Source organism: Astyanax mexicanus, chromosome 4 (genome assembly GCF_023375975.1).
Source record: "Astyanax mexicanus isolate ESR-SI-001 chromosome 4, AstMex3_surface, whole genome shotgun sequence".
In the NCBI taxonomy this organism is placed as follows: domain Eukaryota; kingdom Metazoa; phylum Chordata; class Actinopteri; order Characiformes; family Acestrorhamphidae; genus Astyanax; species Astyanax mexicanus.
This window is the reverse complement of record NC_064411.1, coordinates 13,405,887-13,425,986: the sequence shown is the minus strand read 5'-3', so window position 1 is coordinate 13,425,986 and position 20,100 is coordinate 13,405,887. Positions and strand designations below refer to the sequence as shown.

Here is a 20,100-nt window from a genome sequence, read left to right as displayed (position 1 = left end):
AATATATACATAAATTATATTGCTGGCTCTGCTTCTCAGATTGCAAACTTTACCATTATGCAGATGAAACAATTTTATATTGCTTAGCTGATTTTGTTCATGCTACAGCCAGAAAATTATGCATTTGTTTTATAGATGGCATTGTATAAGCATGAAAACTAAATCTATGCCGTTTTCCAGATCTCTTTCTAGTCTAATTTAATACTGTAAAGCAAAACAGAGAGCTGCATTTTCAAACACATTTTATTTCCCCTTATTTAAAATGAGAAAGACCCAATTCACTAAAGCTTGTAGTTTCATTTTCAAATAAATAAGGTTTTTTCTCATTGGTTTCTGAAATCAACTATCCCTCTTATGAGGATCAAAATGTAACATAGAGAAATTAGATATTACATCCGTCTTATATAAGTCTCATTCAGCTAGGACTGAACTGAGATCAGTCTGAATGAGAAACGAATAGTAAGATAATTGACTAAATCACCTGATAAAAAGCTGTGTTTGGAATGGCTCACTCATTAATTCATTCACTATTCACTATGTAGCATTTTCTATTTATTAAACTTATTTATTTAACAATCAAACAAGAAACCATGTTTATTTGTCCTGCTCTGAGGACATCTTACACAGCAGTACTGCATGGCATAGTATATTTTGGAATTTCCAGTTACTTTTATTTTTAATTTGTTTTGCTAACCAACCCCATAATCCCTTTATTAAATTCTATAAATTCTATCCAGTCACATACCTCTCCGACATTATTCAACAACTTAATTATTTATATTAACATTTTTCCCAACCTTGCTTACATTAAAGTACACTGTACTCATGATTGGGTATTCACATTTTCACATTTTTATTTTAGAACTGTCTTATAGCGTATGCATATGTATATTATATTATATTTCTATTTCACATTAGTCACTGTCATAATAGATGTCATTGCACTTTACTCTGTTAATTATTTAATTATTTATGACCATTAGTAACATCTACCGCACTGCTCCGTTTACAGATAGATCTTCACCTTGTATAGTTAGGGTTTTTTATATCCTTATATTTTCTTATATGTATATATATATATATCTACCCATACAAAAGCCTTTTTTCCCTGTTTTCACTGTGTATTATTCTATTTCCCTACTGAACTTATGTTCTATTTTCTATGATATCTCACAAGCGTTAATTCACAAATAACCAACCTCTCAGTCTAAAACCAATAGGCTGGACCAACTCCACCTACTTCACCTTGGACTCCTCCCCTGCAGTGGGACTCATCCATTCCTATTTCGTTGTCACTCACGACTTCGTACACTCAATCAGCCCCGCTCTCACACAGTTTCACACACACTCCAACACATACGCACACACTTCTGTTTCACTCACCCTTTCTTACACACACTCTTTAATTCGCTGCCATACACTTTCTCACTCACTGCCACACACACATTCTTTCTCTCCGCCAACACAAGATACACATTTTCTGTTTCTCTCTCAGGAAAACTGGACCCGCACACTTTCACACTCACAGGTACACTTTTAATCCCTTTAACAGACACTCGTACACCCTTTTCTTTTCCTCTCTGTCAGTCGCACTGTCGCACACACTTCTGTTTCACTCACTCTAAACAGGAAAAGACGAGAGGATAAAAACCAGACAGAAAAATTTAGAAGTGAGAAAAGAACGGAAGCGGTGCGGAGCAAAGCCAAAAAAAAATTTAGATAGCAAAAAAATTTATAAGACACTTGTCTTTCGGCATCCCCGTTCATTTCCCCTTAGAAAAATGTACTTTAACAAAGTTTCCCCTCTGGCCCGAAACCCCCCGCTCTCAACACACAGATGAGGGATCGATCCATTTTTCTTCACCAGCAGGTTCGCGACTCTATCGCTGTGCCTATGTGCTCACAGCCCCGTCAAACTGTGCCCTCCGTTTTCTCACAAAAAACCAGGGGAAAAAATCTTTAACCTTTAAATATCGTCATACAAAGGCGGGTTATCCGGCCCCCCAGGAACCAGTTTTTTCTGGGCTATGCCCCAAATCTTGGATTGAGGCAAACACACAGCACCAAAAAAAATTACAGGTTCCTCCTTTTGCCTCTAACCTCTTCACATCAACTCAGACTGTGTGCCAGGGGGCTCAAACCAGACGAAGAAAGATATAAAAATATACTCACACGTGGTGCGGCTGCAGCGGCCCCGGACACCCCTCGACCCCCAGAGAAAACGCCTTTTCCTCTAAAAAACAGTTGAGGTTCTAAGGTTGGGTTTCTTTTTTTTAACCCAAGAGCGTCCTCCGCTTTTCTTGCAGGGTCCAGAGGTCCCGGTGCACGAGCAGCCCACCCAGGGACGCCAATTTGTCGTGGAAATCGACAAAGACAGTCAACGAGCCGGGATGCCAAAAAATAGGTTTTTATTATTGAAGTTGCAAAAGCAAGAATACAAGCAAGCAAGCGATAGCAGATGAGGAAGTCAGAGAGCCCCAAGTCTCTCTTGACTCGCACTTTTGTACATGCCTCGTGCCTACAGGAGGAAGGATGCTGAACAGATGTTCTCTTGAAAAGAGGAACCGAAAATGCACGAATAAGCAAAAGTCAAGAATAATTCATAAATCAGAAAGCTCTATTTACTATGACAAAACAGTTTCCAGGCAAAACTTGATTTCCATTCCTTTAGGAGAGAATAATGCATAAATCAGAAAACTCCATTTGCTATGACCCGCTCGTTTCCAGGCAGACCTCTGCTTTTATAATCTTTGCCCTTAAGTCTGAATGAATGGCCTTATCAGAGAATATAAGTTCACATAACACTCAATGATAAAATACAAGAATATAGTGTAATACAAGAATACAGTAATCAACTCTGTTACAGGGAGTAATAATACTGATTGAATGAATAATCAGTGTAATTGATTATGAATACATGAAGTAAATGTTGATTTTCCCTCACACTAGGCCCTCAAAATCCTCTGCACACTGGAGGGGAAGTACATTTTCTTCCAGATCCTCTTCCAGTGGTGTTGGAAGATTTCTGCCCCTCTCTCCAGTTTATTGCTGCAGTTGCAGCTGCACCTCACCAATGGCCTCAAGCATGCATCCTTCAGTGGCTGCGACATATACAACATGCATAACATATATATATTTTAATGAATATTCATTTCATTATATACATGGATATATTTCAGCAGGTATGTTTAGTGAAATTGTATTTATTTAGAATAATGTTGTTGAAAACATACGGGTGCACTGGGAGGGTATTAAACGTCCTGAGCTATGAGCTCTTGATGCTTAAAAAGTAGTAAAAACATGCAATAATTAGAGTCAATGCAATAGCATGGCTGTAAATTATCAGATTTTCTTATACTTATAGCACCCTCATAAAATCTAATTCAATCCTTTTGTTCTCTGAGCAGTGAATAGAACTTATAAATATTGATTGCCCACGGTAATTTATCTTTTGAATTGTTGTAAACAGTATAGAGTTCCTTCAATTAACATGATTTCAATAATAACAGAGCAGACATGATTTAGGTATGCAAGTCATGTGCTGTTGTTGGCATTGTACTCCCTTTGTAATGCAGTCTTATTTTGACACCCAGGCAGTCTCCAATTGTTGGCCTCCTCAGGCCGTTGCCTCACTGTTCAAGAATTTTGGCCTATGAACAATTTAATGATATTTCATTTAACCCTGTTAAAATCCCAGACATATGACACACTATGGCTTAAAATTCAATATCTTCAGGGGCTTCATTATAAACTATTGGAACTATTAGTAGGTTATAGTACTGTGTAATAAAATAAGGACATTGCCTTAAACTGTTTTGCCACACAGATCACAGAGCTGTTACGAAATGAATGGGCTGGAATGACCAATGGGTGGATGACTTTACTGGACCTTGGATCCTAACTTTTCCCATTCATTGGAATGACCGACGTGTTGTCCGAATGTGTTGGGGTATTGCTCTCTAGGGGCAGGAATCCTGGCTGAATTTCATTCACACCTAGGGACTACCACAAGTCCCCGACTCCTCCCTCAGTGTGGGGGAGTGACTTGGAGTGGGAGAGGCTAGGTCCCAAAGTGTCCTGATGACACTCTGGTGATAAAAGTCCTAACCCCAGGGGGCGTGGCCAAGTCCCAAGGTGTCTTTGATGAATCATTGGGACTCTACCCTAACCATGATCCTAACCACCAAGTTGGGCAGAGCCAGCCAGAACCACACCACATTTCATCAGCAGGCCCAGGGCGGCCATTTTATGTACCACATGACTTTGGGATTTTAATTAAAACAGTCTTTTTAATTGGGAAAAATAGAAAGCAAGGTCTTAGGACCACCAACTTTAGATACGTTGAACAGGTCATCAGTATGACCAACATATGCAAATTTGGCCACAACAGGATCAAAGGGGGCTGAGATATGATTTTTTGATGCATTAAATTTGACATTTCAGAATGTAATTAATCACACTCTTTAATTGGGAAAAATAGAAATCAAGGTCTTAGTCACCACATTCGGTGTGGTGATCCTAGTAGTCATTCCAAAATACATATCCGAATTTGGTGACCCTAGGCTCAATGGGCGTCGAGATAATAATTAGGGTTCAAGCACCGAAAGTGCGTAGAACCCTATTGTTTTTGCTAAGATTTTTCTTCTTCTTCTTCTTCTTCTTATTATTATTATTCTTTTTCTCCTGAAAAACCACTTGTGCAGCCTAAACCGTAAGTCATAGAGAAATGAAACTTGGTAGGTAGATGTAGTATCAGTGCATCTCGGTGGACAACAAAAATGGCACCGATTGGTCAAGTGGTGGCGCTATAAACAAGGAAATTCATTTTTTTCCTTTTGCTGGATTCCTTGGGTCAATACCTACAACTTTCCAATTTGGACCATGCACTTCCGTCTACTTATATTTTTTTCTAATTTGCATAATGTGCAAAACATTCTTTTGCGAACTAGTCCTAGGAATTTTTAACAATTCTAGCATGTGTGGTATCAAAATACTCGTGAGAGCATGAGCTTCAATATTCAATAAGAAAAAGTTTAAATATGTAAACAATATGGCCGCCATATGCAAATTAGTCCTTCCGGATATATGCCCCATTCACTTCAACAGTTAAATTTGGAACACTGTTTCTCAGCAACCGTGCAACCTAGCAAGCTGAAACTTTGCAGGCAGAATCTATCATACAGCCTCTAAAGGATGTTCAAAGGGCAACTTTATCAATCAACATGGCTGAACACCATCAGCCAATCAGCATTCAGTAGACATTTTGGCAGGCTGAATGTTGCCCAATCTGGATGATATTTGGCAGTTATGTTCAGGTGGAGACGCTGTAGTGACCTGCAAAGTGCTGAAACAATCCGGCCACTGGGGGGCGCTGTTCCAAAAAAACTAGTGTTTGTCAATCCTACTGTACTATTTTGACATCTAATTGTTTTTGCCATATTTAGTACAGTGGCTCTGACAAATTTGTCAATATAACTATGTTTAAAAAGTGCTTTGTTCATTCATAATTGCTAATTGTTTGAAAATAGCTATATTGAAACTACTCTCTGGATATTTGGCCTATCACCTCCATTTCAGTCTTGTTGCACACTGTAGAGTCTCTAGGTTAAGATTCATTAAAACATTTGTGAAAATTTCACATACAATAGTGTCCAGGCATCAAGCAATCTGTGCGTCCTTGGAATTTTTAACCTAAATTGCTATAATTGCAGTATTTGCTGTAATCTCACAATGTTAAAGACCTCTGTGCAATATCACTCTGATGAAGCGCCATTTAATACAGAACTAGATTAAGAATAACTTGACATTACATGACACATCAGAACATGCACTCCTTTGTGCCTCTTCTCAACATTAATAACAGGTGAAAGACTTTTGATAATTTCTAAATGTGACAGAATGTCTCCAATTATGTTAGACCTTCTTACACATCATCCTATGCTCTAGTAGGCACCATTGTGCCAGGTTTTGCTTGATGAAGCGCCATTTAATTCAGAACTAGATTTAGAATAACTTTGTAATTACATGTCATATCAGACAATGCACTCCTTTGTGTTAATTTAAACTTGTTTGGTCAAACATTTCAGCTTGTTCTGCAAAGGTCAAAAGGGCAATCTGAATACCACTTTGTGAACATTCTGGTTGAAGCCACCTGATCAATACCAATAACATGTAGACACCTTTTTACTGGTTCTAACTCACTTGATGAATATCCTACAAACTTCAATGGATTTGCATGTAAATTTAAGTGTCATGTTGAAAGGCCTCTGCTCAACATTAATAACAGGTGAAAAAATTGATCATTTCTAAATGTGACAGGGCATCCCCAATCATATTAGACCTTCTTACACATCACCATTCAATGCTCCAGTAGGCACCATTGTGCCACTTGGTGCTTGAACCCGCAGATTGCCGCTTGCGGCTATATTTTATTTTATTGTTGATGATTTTGGCTTACAAACATCAGTGTATCAGAAAATTAGAATATTGTATAAGACCAATTGATACTTTTGGCAGTGTGAGCAGTGTGCTCAGTTTCCAGTCCTGCTGGAAAATGAAATCCGCATCTCCATAAAAGTTGTCAGCAGAGGGAAGCATGAAGTGCTGTAAGATTTTGTGGGAAAAAAACTGCACTGACTTAAGACTTGACAATAAATCCCAGTGGATCAACACCAGCAGATGACATGTCTCTCCAAACAACCACTGATTGGTGGAAACTTCACACTAGACCTCGAGCAGTTTGGACTGTGTCTCTCCACTCTTCCTCCAGACTCTGCTCCCTTGATTTACAAATGAAATGTAAAATTTACTGATGATCAGTGATGGTTTAGAGATGCATGTCATCTGCTGGTGTTGATCCACTGTGTTTTATTATCAAGTCTAAAATCAGTGCAGTGTTTCCTGGAAAATCTGCTGACAACTTTTATGGAGATGCAGATTTAATTTTTCCAGCAGGACTTGGCACAGTGCCCACACTGCAGAAAGTACCAATTGGTCTTATATAATATTCTAATTTTCTGATACACTGATTTTTGGGTTTCGTTGGCTGTGAGCCATAATCATCAATAATAAAATGAATAAACGCTTTAAATAGATCACTCTGTGTGCAATACATCTATATATGAGATTCACCTTTTTAACTGAATTACTGAATCAAAGTAACTTTCAAAGATATTCTTATTTTTAAACATTTATTTAATTGTGTGTGTGTGTGCGTGTGTGTGTGTGTAAAATTACTGCCTGCTAGATTGATTGTCCATCACTAATTTAGTAGTTAACTCTTTCATTTTTCTTTTCTCACTTGTAGACTACAGAGAGTGAGGAGCAGATGGCAAAAGGAGTAAGTATTGGTGTCTTGCTGATACAAGAAGAGGAGGACGTCATTGACTTTTCAGTGGTACTGGAAGAGCAGATCATCCTGAATGGCATTACTGACTTCCCCCATGCGGTAGCTATGCTTGTTGGTCTGTTATTCGCACTTAATATTGACTACCCCAAGGAACTGCGCTACACCTTCGAGGTCATTCAGAAGGTTTTAATGAACATTGGAGGTGAACAGTGTTCTGCTAGGGTTCACGGACTCAGAAACAGACTCTTGTGTAAAACTCTGTAGGTGGTAAAGCAGTCAGTGGATATCCCAAGAGTGTGCTGTGTTTATCTGAAACATACATGTGCTTAAACTGAGCATAATATTTTTTTTCTGAAATGTTAAAGACTACATGCAAAGTTCTATATAATTGAATTGATCAGGTGTAAATAGGTCGTTCAGAGTGGTTTGAAGGGATTCATTATAGAGAAATTTACAGGCTTATTTTTTATTTATTTATTTATTTTAAATGGTCATATTTTTCTTAGCTATCCATACCTCCCGTAGCTTATATTTAGGTTATGTGTTGTAATATTTTATTTAGTTAGAACTAAGGTGCTAATAGATGTATTATTCAATCTCATTTGGCCACTCTTGACTTCTTTACTTTTTTTCTTTAACAAAGTATAATTGCCAAGTTCCATAATGTAAGAATTTATTCTGCAAGGTCTGTTGGACTGTATTCAGGATACTATGTAAGTTGATTTCTGGTATTCATGGTTCCTGTTTGAGCAAACATGCTTGTAGTTATTATTTTTGTTGTTTCAGATAAAGAGTTTTAGCTCTACACTGCTGCACAACTTGATAAAAAAATTTTCAACCAATTTAGGTGAAAGTAGGGCTGAGTGGTATGATAAATATTTTATTCACCCTTCTAGTGTGGGTGGGGTAATTGATTTTTCTAAATTGGCAATGCATTAATATTATTTTCCATCAGAAAAATTCATAGTAGTGGCAGATTCTTAAACAATGTGCTGCACTTCTGCAATTCTGCTTATGACTTGTACATTAGCTAAATTTAACTAGTAACTTTCTTACAATTTGTGTTTTATAATTTAATAATTTATTTTGGATTGGACTGAGCAGGCTGTTTTTCCTTGTTTATTAAACTTCTGAAAGTGTTGTAGTTGAATTGCTTTTTCAGTAACTTTACATAAAATAGTGTTTGTAACAAATTGTTAAACTATTTGGAAGATGTTGTATAAACCGTATGTCAATTAGGTATGTTTTCAGATAAAGGGAAGTCTGTGCTAGAGAATTGAATTAAGAGAGTCAAAAATCATGTTAAATGATCAAAGGTATTCAATTGATATTAAAGTGATAAAGCTGGTTAAACTAAGTAATTTTAGTAGAACTAAATAGTGGACACATTACATTGACTACATAATTCTATTTGAAAGAAGTCAAAATCATGTTTAGTGAACAAAGGAATTCAATTGGTATTAAAAGGGGAAAAAGTTGGTTAAACTAAGTAATTTTAGTAGAACTGATTTGATGTCTAGTTCATACAACAATACAATTCTATTTGAATTAAATTGTCAACTAGTTACTTTAACTCGAGAATTTACATTCAAGCAACAAAAAACGTTTTCACTTAACTAATTAATTTAATCTTTGTAACCTTTATGCAAAGTTTTAAAAACTGGGCTTTCTAATTTTACTTAACTTAAAATTTTAAGGCAGCATGGACACTAACTTTTTTAAGTTGAAACAAAAAGGATTTTTTTTACAGTGTAGAAAGCCCGTATCGATGGGTAGCATCACTCGACAGAACACCTGGCATGGCAGAATGTGTTGAATAAAAATACGTGTTCTTGTCGTGTGCGGCCCAGCCTCACCCAGTCTCTACCTACAGCGGCCCCCAGATAGAATAAGATTGAGACCACTGCTATAGAGCCAGAGAACCAGCTTAAGTTCCAGACCTGAAGATTCAGACCAGTAGTTCCAATGAACTTAATACACATAAACAGTCCACAAATACAGCTACAAACTACAAAAGCATACAATAGACCCAACAATAAATGCTTAATGTTCCTACAAGTACAGGCGTTTAACAAATATCACTCATTTGTATCTCTACAGGACGCCAGAGCAGCCAAAACATTAAGTACACACAAAAATCACCAGTCACACGGCATATTACTTAGTTTCACGTTGAAGGGCAGCCTTTAAAAAGGCTTTTTAATATAATATGACACAATATCTGTCTTATTTCCATGATAGTTAGCTAAATATTTAATTAATCCAGCATGCGCTCTCCGTTTTACTACTAATCAATGCGCGTAGCCTGACCCCTTCATCCGAGCGCAGAGAAGGGGCTAGGCAGCCATGGCCCCGCCCCCGGAGTGAAAAGCATGAGTCTTATTGGTTAGATTGTCCTAAGACTTTTCTAATAGACTCATTACTACACCCTTCTCAAAATCAGGAGAAGGGTCCGCGGACACGTGAGCAGAAGACTGTTTAATGAGCTTTGATTGGTCAGTACCGCTGTCAATCATACAGTCCTATAGCAACGAAAAACACAGGCTAATGCTTTGAATTAGTTGCTGTTTTTTCGTTAATCTATAAAATAAATGCTTACACTTGCAATAATTATATACATCCTGATAAAAAAATAAGTAATTATTTACATGCACATTTGGTCAGCCCTTAGAAGGCCTTAGAGGCCTTACTGCACACCACTGATATGTATATTGAATATGAATTATTGTCCAGCCTTAAGTATTATGTACATAATATATACATAATACTTAAGGCTGGACAATAATTCAATAATTTAAAATCACTGATTGTCTCCAATAATGTTTTTGTAATTTTTAAACGAATATATTTTTATTAAATATTGGCCTGGAGTTCTAAGACAGCAATGGTCCTCCAACTAAAAAATATTCTTAAGAGGCATTTAGTATTTACAGCATCTGTTACCGACTGACATTCATTACAGAGAGCTGCGTCAGTTCAGTGCATTAATTTGAGAAGAAAAGACAGAACCCAATAGGCATATGTATAGCCATACACCTTATATAAAGTTCTTAATACCAATACAGAAATGAAGAAATTTATTGTGTGTAAAGGATGATTTACACTTCTTACATAGGTATAGGCTTCATAAATGTATTTAAAGTAAAAAAAAAAAAGTATTTATTGATTTTAATAGTTCCTAGAATTTTTTTTGTTACAGATGTACTGAGCCATGAGACTGCAAAAATGTATATAAAAACTGTATGCTAGAACTGCATCATTTTTAATTTCTGCCTTGAATGTCCTGAATCATTACTACATCTCTGCTGTTTGTAACAAATCAAACCACATTTACATATTTAGTGAGTGACTCCTTAGAGCAGTGGAAACATGGGCCGGTTCTTAAAAGGTTCCCTGGAACCGACTCCGGCACCAGCACTTTTTGGTGGAAAAGAGGTATAAGAAGAGCCGGCTCTTTCGGCTTCCAAGTAGCTCCTTATATTTTTTGGTTGCTTAATTCAATTTATTACCAAATTATGTGTACAATTAATTAATAGAGTTGAAACATATATTATATAAAATATATATTATTTATATGGCTTTATTTTTATAAAAATAAATAATGAAATACAAAAAACAAAGTAATCTCAAGTAAACAAACAGGTCCAATGTAAATGTGTATACTATTTTCAAATGTGCAACTCTATACAGTGAAATAAACAGCACTGAACACCATCAACAAAGTGTCACTCAACAAAATAAAAAATAATTGTGCAAATAAAAAAAAAACAAGCATCCAGGTGATGTTTCTTGAAAACTTTAGCAAAGATTGACATAAAAAGGAGCTCATGTTTGAGGGTTTGATTGGTTTCTGTTATGATCTGCCCTGTTGTGGAAGAGGGAGCTGATGTTGCTACAAAACACAGTTTATGTGAGATCATGTGTGTAAGGTGTGGGTAGATCAAGCACTTCAATGTTGAATGCTCTTTTTGTCAATCAGAACGTGAATCATCTTTTTTTATGTTCCATTGTATCTTAATTCTGGCAAGACTTTTCTTCTTTCTTTTTAAAGAAAACTAAAATCTCTGTAAATATGAACCTTGGTGATATATATGTTTTTTTTTCATACACTGATCTTGATTTTAAGTATATTATTAATATTATTATTTTATTGAGTAAATACTACTATCATGATTGTAAATACTTGATTTGATATCTTCTTACTGGAGTTTATTCCCCTTTTGAAATCCTTTAGAGACTGCTAAGAATAAGAAATGCCTAAAAACTGTAAGAGTTTATGAGGAGCTTTCACTGTTGCCTCTTGTTAGTATTTCACTATTTCTATCATTAGTTTTCTTCCTTAATGTATATTTTAATGTTGTCTTCTACTGTGGTTTATATGTATCATCGTAAAACTTTAATTTATACGTTTATATTTATATATATATATTGGCTCACTCTCTGAAGTCAGCGCATGTTGTTTATTTGAAAGAGCCGGCTAAGAGTCTGACCCATCACTACTAATAACTACAGTGCCGTAGTTTAACACTTTATTGTTGTGCTGTTGTACCAGAAAAGAATGTAGACTGCTAAAACTTACTCCTATCAGCATGTTCTGTGTTACAGGAACCAGAGTCACTGAAGATCACAGTGGAGATGGAGATTGTGGGAATCTCCACAAAAGGCGATGAGACTGTTTTCCTCAGTGACACCATGGAGGAGTTCAGCGTTCCCGCCACTGTGTGGAGTGGTGACGTTAAAAGTAGCTGTTGTGAGGGAAGGGGAGGTCATTTTAAACATTGAAACCCCACTTTTTAATGAACCATAATGTGGTAATTTGACAAGTTTTTGTGTTCAGATTGTAATATTTCTTAGCATGTTCTGTTAGGGTTTTTTTTTGGGGGGGGGGGGGGGGGGCGAACTAATAATGTGTTTAAACTAATTCAAAATAAAATGTGTTTAATTGTTTTTATACCTGTCTTTTGAATTTAAACACATTCATTTAAGCTTACTATCCTTTCCTGCTAAAACAAATATTCTATGGTTTTTATATTTTTCTGCTGGTTTTGTGGTGTTTTGCAGTGTTTTTCTAAAGGTTTTTATCAGCCCTTTTAAACCCTATGAAAGTATTTTTTTATAATTGGCATTTTTCAGAAAGACATGTGCTTGTGGTTTATGATCATAACAGTTTCTGCTTTTAAGAGTTTACACTGCTGGGCTGAAGCTATACTAAACCATAAAGATGCATATCTGTGCTGCACCACCATTTATTCAAAAGTATTTGGATATTAGCATTTAACCAAAAGTTTTTGCACACAGCTCAATCAGCCAAAAGTATTGGCATTCCACCATTTAGCCACAGGCAGTAGCTTTTATACTGTTTGTAACAAAACAAACGATAGTGTGATATAAATTTCGTCCAACACTGTATTGGATGATTTACACTTATGTATGTACAGGCTCACAAATCTATTTCTTTATTTTAATAGTTCCTATAAATGTTTTGTTACAGATGCACACAGCAACGAGACGATATAAATAATAGTTTATGCTACACGTTCATTATCTTTAATGTCTGATTTGTAAACCACATTATCACATGCACTGTATAAAACTATTCGCCATTCCCTGCTTCTTAAAAGTTTTTATTAAGGACGCAGACGGCGCGGTTGGTGCGGGAATTTTTTTATTTTTTCTCCCCTGCCTTCATCTTCAGGTGGGTCAGAATCAATGACTTCCCAGAGCAGATTTATTCTTTGTCTGATTTCTACCTCAGAAGAGTGTCAGACTGTTTATAAACAAATACTCAGCACAGAATTTCAGATTACCACACAGCATTTTCTATCCAATAAGTAATCACTTAGGAATGTGTCTGATTGACATCCCAAAAACCGCACCGTCCACCAACTGTTGGTCCTCTGCCCGGGGCACCAGGAGTTTGGTGATGCATTTCACCCGGATGGGAGACTCCTTTTAGTAGAGAGTCGTCGACTGTGAAAACATTCTGTGCAAACAAAAGAGCACAACGGACTAAATATAAAATATTTGTTATGTTTCACCTTATTGTATTACCCATGATTCAACTGTTCATATGCAAATATTTTATTTGTTGATTGGTTGGGAGAATAAACCATAATATTAAACTGTTTTGGGTTTTGTGGGGCTATTGTGCTGTTATTGTTCTGTATATGTAACGCTTGGTACTATTTAAATAATATGAAAATAGATAAAAATATATCTTTTTTAATTGCTTGGTAGAGATGCGTGGTGTTGTTTCCACCCAGACACTTTAAAATGGGGACACAAGTGCTGCTAAGTAAAAAAAATATCTATTTTAATTATTTTCATATTATTTTTTATTATGTAATATTTAATCAGTGCTAAGCGTTACACAACAGAACAATAACAGCAAAATAGCCCCACTTAGTCCAAAAAACAGTTTAATAATATATAGTTTAATAAAATATTTCAATATGAACCGTTAAATCATGGGTAATACAATAAATTAAGTGAAACATAATGAATTAAACAGCATAAACATGTTATTTTGTATGTTTGTGCTCTTTTCTTTACACAGAATGTTTTCACGGCCGATGACGCCCTACAAAAAGGAGTCTCCCATCCGAGTGAAATGTATCACCAAACTCCTGGTTTCCCAGGCAGAGGGCTGGCAAGTGGTGGACATCGCGGTTGTTGCTATCAAGGGCGTTGGAGTGGGTTTGATATGTGTCTATAGTGTCTTAGAACAACATTTATGGAATTACTTTTAATCACAAATGAACCATTTTTTGTCTGTACTTCTGTTTGAGGGACAACAACACCCCAACAGCCACAATGGACAGTCGAGAGACTGCACGGAGAACCCTGCCAAGCACCAGTGAACTACCAAAGTCCACCAGAAGTCTCAGAATCTCCTTATCATCTCCTAACCTATGTGGCTCAAGACAAAGCAACAACCCCAACACATGGCTACACAGAGAACTGAGAGCAGCAACACAAAAAAGGCTTCGTGTTCCTGCATCAAAACAAAATATCTGAGCTGATCAGAATAATTATGGCTGCAACTGACAATCAAAATACTATGCACAGTATTTAAAAGTACAGTTGTCTATGCTCTCTGGGTGGGTACAGTAGGTGGCGCTTTATCTTGAAATTCATAATTTCTATTTCATTTTTATAATACTTAAGAATACATAAGAATATGTAAGTCTTGATATCACAATCTTACCTATATTGTTTACATCTTATATATTACCTTTATCTGTTCTTTTTCCAATCCCCTTTATGCAACATTATAATCAGTAAAAATGTTTCTTTGACTAAATTGGAATTAAAATATTTTTTACTGATGAAGCAATTGAGCAAATTTGGTTGAATTCTAAAGCCCAAAACCTTGGTTAAATTGTGGAATACAAATACTTTGGCTGAGAAGTAGTCCAAAAACTTTTGGTTAAATGGTAAAATTCAAAAACTTTTGGGTAAATGCTGAAAACCAAAAACTTTTGGTTAAATGCTTACGTGCAGTATCTCTCTCTCTCTATCTCTCGCTCTCTCTCTCTCAGGTGAGCCATGGGAGAGAGTTGTGGGTGGAGACTACAAAAGGACCTGAACCAAGATGGCCGACAGAGAGAGAGAACCATGGGGTATGCTTTAAGGCCAATGCGCTCTTGTAGCCTAATTTTATTGTATTACTTCTCTGATGTGGTTAACTTAATCCCTCTTTTTGGCTAAAAGACAACTCTGTACCACCTGGGTATGCAAACAGGTAAAATAGGTGCACCTGTACATTTTTACATCATGTAGGAGTTGTTTGTATCGGTCCCTAGGTAAGAGGGCGGGTGCTACCCCTTGTATTTAGGTTATTAGTTAGGGAGTATCTTTTCTTTATATTCTTTTTGTACTTAATTTGGCTTTAGGTAGTTTAATATGGTTATGTTTTGTTGTGTTCTTTTCTGTAGCACCGTCCATAGTTTACATTTCCCAGAGTGGTACTTTCTTTGTTGTTTTATACAGCATATGTAAATAATGTAAATACTGCCATGGTTTGTTGTATGTGCAAGTGAGTGGTGGGAAGCTAAAATTAAATCAGATTTTTGTACCGCTATTTACTGCCTGTTCTCCTCTTTCTTACTTAAACTCTGCTGGCTCTTTGACTTAGGATAGCCATGTGTTATGTTCTCCATATTTTTCTTCCTAGACACATGTGGAGGATTTTAACACTTAAATCTAAAAATGTTTGGTTAAATGCTAAAACTTTAGATAAAATGCTAAAATCTAAAAACCTTTGGTTAAATGCTTAAATCCAAAAATATTTGGTTAAATGCTTAAATCCAAAAACGTTTGGTTAAATGCTGAAATCTAAAAACTTTTGATTACTAACTGGTTGCTAGGCGGTTGCTATCATTTCTAAAGTGGTTGCTAAGTGGTTGCTTGGTAGTTGCTAACGTTTTCCAGGTGGTTGCTAAGCTGTTGCTATCGGTTGACAGGCAGTTGCTATCATTTCTTTTGTGGTTGCTAGGCAGTTGCTAACATATTCCACATGGTTGCTAGGCAGTTGCTAACAAACTCCATATGATTGCTCAGTGGTTGCTAGGCAGTTGCTAACGTCTTTCAGGTGGTTGCTAAACTGTTGCTATTTGATTGCTAGGCAGTTGCTATCATTTCTAAAGTGGTTGCCATGCAGTTGCTAATGTTTTCCAGGTGGTTGCTAAGGTGTTGCTAACTGGTTGCTAAGCCCTGGCTGGGGTGCCGGGGTGTCCAAACTTTTGATCAGTATCTGCTCCATACAGCAGCTCCTCCAAACACACACAGTACTGGAGGAGCAGGGGAGAGAAAGGCCCCCCCATTCATTCCTATGGGGAAACTTCGTACGACAATTGTACGAAAACGTCAAATCGTCGAAATTTCCGTAAAGAACGTCCGATTTTTGTCTTCATATCTCAAAAATTGTGACCTATGTGGATGTTCAAAGTTGTCCCCTATTCATTTCCTATGGGGAAAAAAGGTGCACGTTTACGAAGTTTTTACGAAAAACGTACGATATATCGCTTAAAAAGCACAAGCAACCTAATCGGGTATAGGTCCTACGATACTGCTAAATTTAGTATTTCTACGTCACAAGCTGTAGGAGGAGATAGTGATTAAATTTTGAGCGCAGAATAAGATAATAATAAGAAGAAGATTACGAAGAACAGTAAGTTGACTTTTCCAAGCAAACTTAATAATAAAGTACACAGAGAAACAGATACAGGAATACAGAGTGTCCTTTATGATCAGCGGAGCTAAAAAGATGCTCAGTGAGTGTATGGTCATAGGTGTATGGTGTATGGAGCTGGTCATAATATTCTGACTTGACTGTGTATAAAATGGTTAAGGGTAAATTAAACACATTCTTCCACAAAACAAAATTGGTACCACTTTAAAATAAGACTTTATAAAGGGTTTATAAATGGTTTACAATTAGTTTATTAATGCTTACTAATTAGGTTGTAAATGCTTTAAAATCATTAATAATCAGTTATAACACATATATAGAAAGGGCAACAATATAGATGGCTGTGGGTTCATTATTTCATAACAGGTCATTGTTGCCCTTTCTATGTATGTGTTATAACTGACTATTAATGATTTTTAAGACATTTACATCCTAATTAGTAACCATTAATAAACTAATTGTAAACCATTTATAAACCCTTTATAAAGGTAGTCTTATTTTAAAGTGGTACCACAAAATTAGTCCCCCGTATGGTTATAGTGTATTTTCACAGCATTATTTAACACTATGTTTTTCATAGCTAATTTCAACCCGGATGCAAGCCACTAGAGTAGAGCCTGTTCCTGTTGGTGAACTGATCTTAGAAGAAGAGGGAAAGCACCACGAGGTGGCGCTGTGGAGAGAGGCAGCGCTGGCAGAACTTGCCCTCTTGCAGCTTACAGAAATTACACATCTGAATATTGTGAGGTAAATTATTACTGCAGCTGTTTAAAGGAGGTGGTGTTAATGTTGTTATGGTTGTGTGTTGAGTTGTTTCAAGGGCAAAGCAAATTCACATTGTTATACAAGATGTACACTGATTACTTTAGATTACATTAAAGTGTCATTTCTTCCGTGCTGTCCCAGGAAATATTGACAAATGAGAAATACTGTAATTTTTCGGTATTCAACTGTCTAATGGTGAAAACTGGAAAAAATATTTTTACTTGCAGAAACCTGAGAAAAAAACAGAAGAGGGATTGTGGTGGTTGGAGTCTCTGTGGGAAGCAACACCACTCTCCTTTTGACAGAAGATATGGAGAAGCTCATCGTTCCACACAATGTACTGATCAGCTAATTAAGCGCCTTCCAATCATCGTAAACATTTCCTATGAGGGAGGCGTTATTTGTTCTATTGACAGCCCAGCTTTTACAGAGGCATAAGGCCTTAAAAATGTCTTTTCACATACAAATCCAGTTCTAATCTGACCCAAAATCTGTTTTTTCGTCCCCTGTTTTCTCCTTTTTAGTTTAGGGGAGAAGTTATATACATGGACTTGATTTGTAGTCAATAACGAGTATAAACTTTTGTTGAATAGCCCACCTCCGATCTCCCCCAACATTCCGAAATACAGTGCGATAGTTTATATACACAGATAGTTTATATACACAATACCTTCAGCTAGTCAAGCCACAATAAGTCAACTGACAAGAAATGCTTAAAAATGATATTATAGAGATATTTTCAGCAACAACTGGAAAGTTATGCATTTCCCCGACATTAATTTTCCAATCTATTCCCCTTTCCTACCTATTCATTCGTGCTTGTCATCAGACCTTTCCTGGCTTAACTACGACAAGGAACTGTGTGTATAAAAGTGCTTCAATAAACTAATCTGTAGGCACTGTGTGTATAAACAGTGTTTTTAATAAACTATCTGTAGGAACTGTGTATAAACAGTGTTTTTAATAAACTATCTGAAGGTACTGTGTGTATAAACAGTGTTTTTAATAAACTATCTGAAGGTACTGTGTGTATAAACAGTGTTTTTAATAAACTATCAGTAGGAACTGTGTGTATAAAAGTGCTTTAATAAACTATCTGTAGGCACTGTGTGTATAAACAGTGTTTTTAATAAACTATCAGTAGGAACTGTGTGTATAAACAGTGTTTTTAATAAACTATCAGTAGGAACTGTGTGTATAAACAGTGTTTTTAATAAACTATCTGTAGGCACTGTGTGTATAAACAGTGTTTTTAATAAACTATCTGAAGGAACTGTGTGTATAAGAGTGTTTTAATAAACTATCTGTAGGCACTGTGTGTATAAACAGTGTTTTTAATAAACTATCTGTGTACTTTTAAAGTTCTCACTGCCTTGCTTTAAATGTCATCATCCTTGGAATTCTACCAGTGAAGTGTGGAGCTACTTTGAGTTTGTTGTTAATGGTGTAAAAATAGTGATTTTTTTTGTATGGGTTAAGCTATGCCCCTATCACTAGCATTGTGGTCTGTTGGGAGCATTAGCTAACAGCGCTGTATTTCAGAATGCTGGGGAAAACAGAGGTGGGCTATTCAACAAATGTTTGTATTTGTTATCATGATTCACTACACCCTAAGTCCATTTCAGTTCACCCTTAACAACAAACTATTCTGCTATCTGAACTTTTTTGTTCCATATTTTTCATTCTGTTGTTCACTTGTGTTTTTGCCTTGGAAAAGTGTTTATTTATTAAGCCAATTGCACTACCTCACATCATACTACACACACAGATGTTCATATCTATGTACAACAATGAAATACTTATATAATTAAATTGTTAAAATAAAAACACATTTTTGTGCATTATATTTATTGTTTTATTTTGTTCTTTTTTTGTATATTTAAAAAAAAGTTATTGCTGGAAATGAATCAATCTGCTGTCAACGTCAGGAAGCTTCGGTTGATTCATCACTTCAGAACAACCTCAATGTACAATGTACAAAAGTTATAAGTCACTCAGATTTAGGAGACTCGGTTAGTCTTATTTAGAAAATGTTGACCATACATTTATTATGATATAAAATTGTAAAATGTGAAGTTTTAAAAACAGTTAGGTTTAGTTATTCTTGTGATTCGACTCCTACTGATTCATTGAACAGAATAAAGTGAAGCTTGTGCAACTGGAAAGTTATTCAGCTCTTTCTGAGGTAAGATGTGGTGGATATGGTGGTGATAAATTACGATATTATAAAGTCACTTTTCATATTGTATGGTAATAAGTAATGTTTTATGTGATGTATGATAATATGGAATATGTTTATTTGTATATCATGTATTTATGGTGATACGTTTTTTATTATTATACGTTTATTCGTTGATAATCTCAGAGGCTCACTTTGTGGCTGCTAGCTAGCTTTCTAGTTATAATTACCAAACATGAACGCTAGCCAACACCTAAACGCGGTTCTCTTTCAGAAAAAATACCTTCAATGTCTTTAATTGATACTCGGATGTACAAATTAAGATCATTCAAGTTTTCAAAGAGGTAAAACCTGCTTTCAGTGTCTAGCCATAATAAGAGAAAGTGAGCAGCTAGCCATAGCTCACTTTATCTCAGTCCTAGGCTGTATTCGAAATGGCATACTACTATACTGCATACTGCACTAGTATGTACTGCATACTACACACCGCCCAGTATGTAGTATTCAGTACTGCAACACTTTTGATTGTAGTACCCTACACGGTCCCGTGACACACCAGTCAGTGCTCTGAAGTGCTCAGAATTCCTCAGAGTGAGTTGTAAACAGAAAGAACAT

At 36.1% G+C, this 20,100-nt stretch overlaps 5 protein-coding genes across 7 annotated transcripts in view; 4 read left to right on the top strand and 1 right to left on the bottom strand.

Annotated features, from left to right (window-relative positions):
• Nucleotides 1–20,100, bottom strand: part of LOC125801482 (zinc finger protein 239-like) — a 297,730-nt gene that overhangs the window by 107,888 nt on the left and 169,742 nt on the right. The window lies entirely within an intron of this gene.
• The window catches only part of LOC125801120 (uncharacterized), a 103,711-nt gene that overhangs the window by 11,946 nt on the left and 71,665 nt on the right, over nt 1–20,100 (top strand). The gene's annotated exons all lie outside the window — the stretch shown is intronic.
• The window catches only part of LOC111197414 (zinc finger protein 239-like), a 191,982-nt gene that overhangs the window by 153,581 nt on the left and 18,301 nt on the right, over nt 1–20,100 (top strand). The gene's annotated exons all lie outside the window — the stretch shown is intronic.
• The window catches only part of LOC111188866 (zinc finger protein 585A-like), a 191,980-nt gene that overhangs the window by 153,579 nt on the left and 18,301 nt on the right, over nt 1–20,100 (top strand). The gene's annotated exons all lie outside the window — the stretch shown is intronic.
• The window catches only part of LOC125801311 (zinc finger protein 239-like), a 42,546-nt gene that overhangs the window by 17,754 nt on the left and 4,692 nt on the right, over nt 1–20,100 (top strand). The window lies entirely within an intron of this gene.